Here is an 8,460-nt window from a genome sequence, read left to right on the forward strand (position 1 = left end):
ATATTTCTCCAGGTGATTGGTTATTAAATGATGGATTGTGTAAATTAAACATTGTTAGAAATGATTGTTTTCACACTTTACTTAATTTATGGCATGATTATCATCAGCCCTCTAAGAGCTGTCGAGGCTGCTTTTAGATGCCAATTAATCAACAGTAGCCATATTGCACATCATTTATCTAAGAATCTCACTGCACTGCTTTCTCATGCAGGTTCCCACCCTCTTGGCACTGGTAGATATGAAATGTCTTTCTGACCTGGTTTCACTTAAAATTACAATGATGATGGTAGAATGTCTGAGAATCTTCTAACTTTTCCTTTTGAATCATGACATTGTGCCTTTTGGCATATTGTACTCCTTTTCTCAGTCAAAACTTGCCCTTTTCTCCATCGTACGGAGGAGCATTTTAAAATAAAAAGTATTGCAATGTGTTATTTTCTTAGTGCATGATAATTATGTCACGAAATGTTATTTTCTATTAGCCTAGTGAAGCATGTGTTGCAAAGGAATGATCCTCTGGAGCTAAATGATGCTTTCTGGGGACTCCATTCTTAAGTCTTAATGCCATTTGTGCTATTACAATACACCAGTTGTTTCTCTAAGATTTTGATGTTGGAAACACATGATCAGTTTCAAACAACAGCTTAGCTACTGGTTCACATGCAAATCAAATACAGTGATTTGTAAATACAACGAAGTACAATCAACATTGTCATCTCATTTTGGCACTTACAGTCATGGAGATGTACAGCATGGAAATAGACCCTTTGGTTCAACTCATCCATGCTGACCAGATATTCGAAATTAATCATCACAGAATCATAGAATCTAATTCCATTTGCCAGCATTTGGTCCATATTCCTCTAAACCCTTCCCATTCATATACCCATCCAAGATGCCTTTTAAATGTTGTATTTGTACCAGCCTCCACCTCTTCCTCTGGCAGCTCATTGCAATACAAGCACCACCCTTTGCCCCTTAGGTCCCTTTTAAATTTTTCCCCTCTCACTTTAAATCTATGCCCTCCAGTTTTGAATACCTCCACCCCGGCGAAAAGAGCTTGGCTCACCCAATCCCCATGCCACTCATGATTTTATTTGACACTATTTCCCCCTGTCACTTTCCCCAAGTTTTCTTCTCTGCTGAAAGAACTGTAGTAACAGTTCCTTAAGAACCAACTGCCCTCCAAACATGGCAGTGACTTTGTAAGTCACACAAATGAAGGTTAGCGGTTTGTTCGACTGTGGGAACCATCACAGTCTGTTCCCATCCTATTCTTGTACAGCTTGGTCACTAAATTAGGTTGAGAATTTTCTACTGAGGATAATTCCTGTCAACAAACATTATCAATGACTTGCATTCATGTTATGTTGTCTTTGTGGACTGCTTTTAGACACTCCAGGACCTGACTTTAATTCTGCGCTTGAGGTTGGGTTTTCTGCGTGTTAAAATCTCACCCAAGTATCTGTCTGGAAATTTCATCAGTACAATTAGCTGCCTGACACTCTTACACAAGACTCTTTTTTAAATTTATTTTCCAGGGGAAGCAACTAATTCTTAAATGTAGCTGCGACTGTGCCCTACACAGATCTCATATAGCATTCAGGGTCACTACCCTCATTCCTAGCTCCAGATGTTATGCCCAATTTGTGGCATCCTGTCTGAAGCCAAACAAAAGACCAATTCTGGCAGCTTCCTCAATTGTTGTCCTGCCTTTCAAACTGGAGGTTTCAAGATAAGAATGTAAGAAATATGAGCAGGAATAAGGCATTTGGCTCCTCAACCTTGCCATCAACAAGACTATGACTTATCTGCCCCAAACATCTACTCCTCTTCCATGCTAGATCTTCTTGAACCTCAACTCCTTGATATTTCAAAAATATGTAGACCTATTTAAATACTTTCAATGATCTAGCCTCCACAATTCTCTTTCAGGTGCCAACTCCCAGTTATTCACTACCGTCTGAGGGAATAAATTTATTTGCATCTCAGTCCTAAATGAGTGTCCACCTATTCTGTAACTATGTCCCCTAGTTTGAGATTTCTCCTACTTAGTGGAATCATCTTTTCTACGTCTACCTTGTCACACCTCCTCACAATGTTTGTTTTAATAAGATCCCCCCTCATTCTTCCAAACTCCCATGAATAAGGCCCTAACCTATTAGCTATTCTTGATAAGACAATCCCTTCACCCCAGGAATCAGCCGAGTGAATCTCTTTTGAACTTCTGCCGCTGCCAGTATATCCTTTCTTAAATAGTGGACCAAAACTATACACAGGCCTCCAACTCACCAACATCTTTACACTCGTGTAACAAGATGTTTCCTGTTTTTAAACTCCAACCCTCCAACAAAAAAAAGATCAAAATTCCATTTGCCTTCCTAATTACTTGTTGCAACCATGTGCTAATGTTTTGAATGCTATGAATCCAGATCCTCCTGTGCTGCACCTTTTTTTGCAACTCTCTCTATTTAATTAATAATCTGCCTTTTGATTCTTCCTGCCAAAATGCATGACATCACATTTTCCTATATTAAACTCAATGTTCCAAGTTTTTGCCAACTCACTCAACCTATCTATATCCCCTTTCAGCTTCCATATGTTGTCATCACTGAATGGCCTCCCACCTATTTTTGTGTCATCAGCAAATTTTGATACATTGCTCACTGCTTTTCACCTAAGTCATTAATACAGAGCATAAACAATTTGGACTTAAGGCACTCCACTATAGCAGCACAGTGGCTCAGTGGTTAGAACTCATGTCTCACAGCACCAGGGAGCCAAGTTTAATTCCACCTTCAGAAAACTGTCTGTGTGGAGTTTGCACATTCTCCCTCTATCTGCGTGGGTTTCCTCCAAGTGGTCTGCTTTCTTCTAATACTTCAAAGATATGCAGGCTAGGTGGATTGGCCATGCTAAAGTGCCCATGATGTGGAGGTCTGGGTAGGAGGGTTGGTGTGGACTTGATGGGTCAAATGGCCTGCTTCCATACTATAGTGACACTGTTAATTTATTTTCCAATCTGAAATAGAGCCTTTAATGCCAACTTCCTGTCTTCAGTGTCAATCCATCAACCCCCAATTCATCCTCATAAACTACTGTGATCTCCTATGTTATTCAATCTTATCCAATGCCTTCTGGAATTCCAAAACACTATATCTACAAGTTCCCATTTATAAATCCTGCTTGACCCTCAAAGAAGTCTAGCAAGCTTGTCAAACATGATTTTGTGTTCACAAAGCCATGCTGATTCTAACCATGTTAAGTCTCCCTAATACTTCCTTAATACTGGAGTCTAGCCTTTCCCAATGATAGATGTCCAGCTAAGTAGTCTACAAGATTCCTGCTTTCTTTCTGCATCCTTTCTTGAAGAGGAGTGTCACATGACCACTTTTCCAAACTGCTGGAATTCTCTTGAAATCCAGTGAGTTCTGGAATATTTCGACTAGTGTATCATTATAACTGCAGCCACTTCCTTCAAAACCCTTGGATGTAGGTCATCAGGACCTGAAGACCCTTTTGCCCACAGTCCCATTATTTTGTCACCAAGATAAAACCTTTCAGAAGATATTTCCTTGCATTGGCAACTTGTTTATCTGTTATCTTTGGGGTGTTTCTAGGCTCGGGATATCAACACCGCCACCATTTCCATTTGTTCTTCTACTCATTTAAAATTCCATAATGTCTACAGCATGAAAGTAGACACTCTACACAAATCTCCTCACGCTCTTCATCATCCATTTATCAAGAGATGGTTCCTTTTACAGAGAACATTGGATATCTACAATTAGCTGCTTCCTGTGAAACTGACTCACTGTTTTTCTTCATGTGACATCCTGGACCACTTAGAGTGAACAGTAAAATGCACTCCAGGGAATTCAGCACCAGGGCCATCTATAAGGTGAGTTTTGATCCCCAGATTTTCCTCTCCCAATTCCAGAATGATCCTGAGTTTCAATCTGGATTTTGCCTCTTGTAGATCAATTGGCTTTGGGTGGAGTGAGTAGAGTATCACGTTGTGTGGCAAATGGGTCAGGTAGCCTTTGCCTCTCCATCATTGTTCATACAAAGAGGTCAGAGGCCAAATGGTCTTGGAGGATCCCAAATTCCACACAAGTAAGCAAGTCATTGTTGCTTGAACCCATGCCCTTTTGTTATTAGGAAGCTGGTTTCAGCAATTGAAAGAGCATCCAGCAATAAATGGTGATAGATGCTTCAGTTGTATGGTTTGGTAGGAAATGTTAGAATGGTGATGCTTCCATTCATCTGCTGCCTTGTTTATGGTAATATCCAAGATACATTTCAATGTCTTTTTCTCTTACATACTAAAGAACAAATTATGAAAGCCAAGACATTGGAAATTTATCCTGCTCTTATCAAAAGAAAAGCATGTAATATTTTTTATGAACAACCTTCAAGTCTGAAGACTAAAATATTAGCTTACCTTCTACCACTTGATATTGCATTCCTTGAAGACAGTTATCTTCTTTTGACATGTCAAGCACAATAGACCCACCTTCTGCTCAATGATAAAAAAAACACATCAATTGACGAGCCTTTGAAATTTTGACATTCAGTTTCAATTTTCCTTTCTTTGCCTGGAGCCAAGGGGGGGTTGCCATATTTGTGCGGATATGTATAATGCAGGAGCGCTGTATGAAGTATTTATTGTGCTCAGTGAAAATCCTCGATTTCAATGCAGCTGAAGATGGTTGAGCCTAAAGTAATCCAGAGTAACCCGAGCAGTGAGATCTGAGAGCGTCTGATCCAAACTGAAATAATTGGCCTCCAACAATCACAATCATACTCCTTTGTGTTGGGTATGACTTCAACAAATGCACTGCTTTCCCCCGATTTCCACTGACTTCAGTTTGGCTTGGGCTCCTTGACATCACACGTTTCAAATGCTGTCACTCTTACCTCATCTTTAGTACTCATCTTTTTTCGCCCATATTTAGACCAAGGCAATAGTGAGGAGAGGAGTTGAGTATCCTTGGGCAGAACCCAAACTGAGTATCAGGTTTACTGTGCAGGTTGGTTGATAGCACTGTCAGCAATACCTTCCACCAATTTTCTGATGACTGAGAGCTTTCTGAAAGAGCAAATTAGTTATGTTTAATATGTCCCCTTTTTGTGAATTACTGGCCAATTTTTAATGTTGCTAGGAGTACCAGTGGTGATAATGTACTGTGGAAAAATTGGCTGTGGGTGTATCTAGCTTAGGGTGCATTAATCTTCAGTACTAAAGCAAGAATCCTTTTGTTGCCTTTGAAGTGTCCTGTACCTTTAGCTATTTCTTCATATAATGTGAAGTGAATCAAATTGGCTGAAGACCCAGCATCTGTGTTATTGGGTTCCCAGGCGGAGTCAAAATTGATCATCCCCTTGACACTCCTGGTGGTAGGTAGTCAAAAATACTTTAGCCTTGTCTTTTGTACTAATGAATCGGGCTCCCCTACGACTGAAGATGAAATTGTTGGTGGGCAGTCCTTCTCCAGTGATTTGCTTAACTGTCCAACACCTTTCCCAATGCATGTAACAGAAATGTTTAACTTTTGTTACTGAGACTGGAGGGGTTGAGCCGGATAGGCTGGAGCCTAGGAGGCTGAGGAATTATGTTCCAGAAGTCTACAAAATCATGAAGGGCATGGTTAGGGTAAATCACCAACATCTTTTCTATAGAGGAAGGGAATCCAAAACTAGTGGACAAAGGTTTAAGGTGAGAGGAGAAAGATTTAAAAGGGAAATGAGGGGCAATTTTCTTCACAAAGAAGGTGATGCAAATATTGAATGAACTAACAAAGGAAGTTCTAGAGGCAAGTACAACTACAACATTTAAAAGACATTCGGCTAGGTACATGAATAGGAAAGGTTTAGAAGTATATGGGCCAAATTCAGGGAAATAGGAGCTGGTCAGTTTAGGAAACCTATTCAGTTTTGTGCTGGACCAGTTGGGCTGAACTGGTTTCCGCACTGAATGACTTTATAGCTTCAGTAATCCATATACAGAACAACCTCGATTATCTGAACATCAATTATTTGTATTTTGGATTATCTAAACAAGATCTCAAGGTCCCTTAAAAATGTTATCCGTTATCCAAACAATCAGTTATCCGAACAATCAGTTATCTGAACAATCAGATATCCAAACAAAATACTCCCCGCCTGTCTTGTTCTTCAATCGAGGTTCTTCTGTAGTAGCAATTTCATTTTTCCCCAATCACTGGGTCAAATGAATAAATACATTTATTTCAAACTCCATGTTGAACTTATTAACTATTATCTAACACGAAAGAACAAAGCAAAATGTTTTGATGCTGGAAACTGGACTGTATTACTCCAATTGAGTCTTGGAGAGATGTTGGTTAATATTGCAGCATACATTGGATGTTGAAAGGCATTATCTTTTATTGATTACTGGGGTGGTGGCATCATTGTGGTGATGTCACTAGACTAGTAATCCAGACGTGGCTTCAAATCCCATCAGGACAACTAGTGGAATTAGGCTCCGGCATGATAGATAAGGGTTTGGGCTCATTGGAGCTTGTCTGCTCCAGGGCAGTGGCATCGTTGTCTCCAGGTACTTTTCATCTTTTTTTCTTTTCCTTCTTCACCTTCGAGGCCAGAGCGGTGTTGGTGGGGCAATGGCTGCAGCATTTGCAGTGTGGAACAGGACTCTTGCCAGCAGCAGTGCTTGAGTGAGGACTCCTGGCAGGGGTAGGCCCCCAACCTAGACTCTTTGTGCTCGCAGCAAGGCAGCTGCAGCAATAGTGACAGCAGCAGAGCCGGGGTCTCCTGGGATATCAGCATTGTCATTGTTGTTCCCTTAGTCGGACTGCTTGAGGTGACCTTGCAAAAACCCTGATGCCAAACTTGTACCCCAGCTTAAACAGAAGATGAACTCTTAACTAAGTAGTTTCTTTTTGTCCATATTGTAACTAAAAATGGCACAAGATTGTGGCAACAAAGCACTTTTCCATGTATCTTTAACATTTATGTGACAATAAATCAATCATTGATTCAATGAATCATCTTTCATTGTATTTGATTAATAAATCTGGAGTCAAAATCTTCTCTAATGATAATCAAGAAGACATTGTGGATTGTCATAAAGACACATCTTGTTCATTCACTCCCTTCAGGAAGGGAAATCTGCTGTCTTTATCCGATCTAGCCTACATGCCATTCCAAACCACAGCAATATGGTTGTCTCTGAACCACTCTCTGCAAGGACCTAGCAAGGCACCCAGTTGGATAAAACTGCTACAATGCCCAAAGGGAATGAAACTGGATGGGCCATTTGGCATTAACGTCAGTACCAGAAGCAGCAAATCTAAGCTGGTTGACCTTATCAAGTCCTTACCAACATATAGGAGACTAGTAAATGTCTGAAATAGTTATAATCATGGAAAAATACCCTACGGAGGATGTCCTAGAAAACACACTTCATCTGTCACCCTAGCTAGGCAATGCCACTCAAACTGGTAACGCAATGGAAAACGTTGGAAAGCACATTTCCCTGAATGCTCAATATTGAATTCTCACAACATCAGATCAAAACAAGGGAAAGAATAGCTCCCTTTAACAGATGATCTCTGAGAGAGGAGTCATGGAGGTGGCATGGTGTCTCACTGCTGCCTCACATTGCCAGGGACCTGGGTTCAGTTCCAGCCTTGAATGACTGTCTGTGTGGAGTTTGTACATCTTCCCTGTGTCTCTGTGAGTTTCCTCTCGGTGCTCCTGTTTACTCCCACAGTCTAAAGATGTGTGAGTTAGGTGATTGGCCATGGCTAATTGCCCATAGCATTCAGGGATGTTCAGGCTATGTCAGTTAGATATGGTAACTGTGGGGTTACCATATCTAACTGGGATGGGCAGGTGTGAGTCAGGCTGGGTCTGGGTAAGATGTCCTTTAGAGGGTTGCATTGCACTCCTCAAATGGTCTGGAGATTTTCTAGGCCCACCAGTAGCTAAATAATGACCACTAAAGGGTCTTCATCAGTGCTTACTGCATGGCAGGAGGATATCGACATAATTTATTGATCTGGCCTTATTGTGGACCCGTACCAACCAACCCCTCCCACCCACTGGCTGAACATCTCAACTCCGCCTCCCACTCCAGCAAGGACATGCAGATCCTGGGCCTCCTCCATCGCCACTCCCTAACCATCCAACGCCTGGAGGAAGAATGCCTTATCTTCTGCCTCGGGACCATCCAACCCCATGGCATCAATTTGGATTTCACCAGTTTCCTCATTTCCCCTCCCTCCACCTTGTCCCAGATCCAACCTTCCAACTCGACACCGCCCTCCTGACCTGTCCTACCTGTCCATCTTCCATCCCACCTATCCGCTTCACCCTCCCCTCTGACCTGTCACCATTACCCCAACCTCCATCCACCTATTCCACTCTCAGCTATCTTTTCCCCAGCCCCAGCACCCCTCCCATTTATCTCTCCAC

This window comes from Chiloscyllium punctatum, chromosome 7 (assembly GCF_047496795.1).
Source record: "Chiloscyllium punctatum isolate Juve2018m chromosome 7, sChiPun1.3, whole genome shotgun sequence".
In the NCBI taxonomy this organism is placed as follows: Eukaryota; Metazoa; Chordata; class Chondrichthyes; order Orectolobiformes; family Hemiscylliidae; genus Chiloscyllium; species Chiloscyllium punctatum.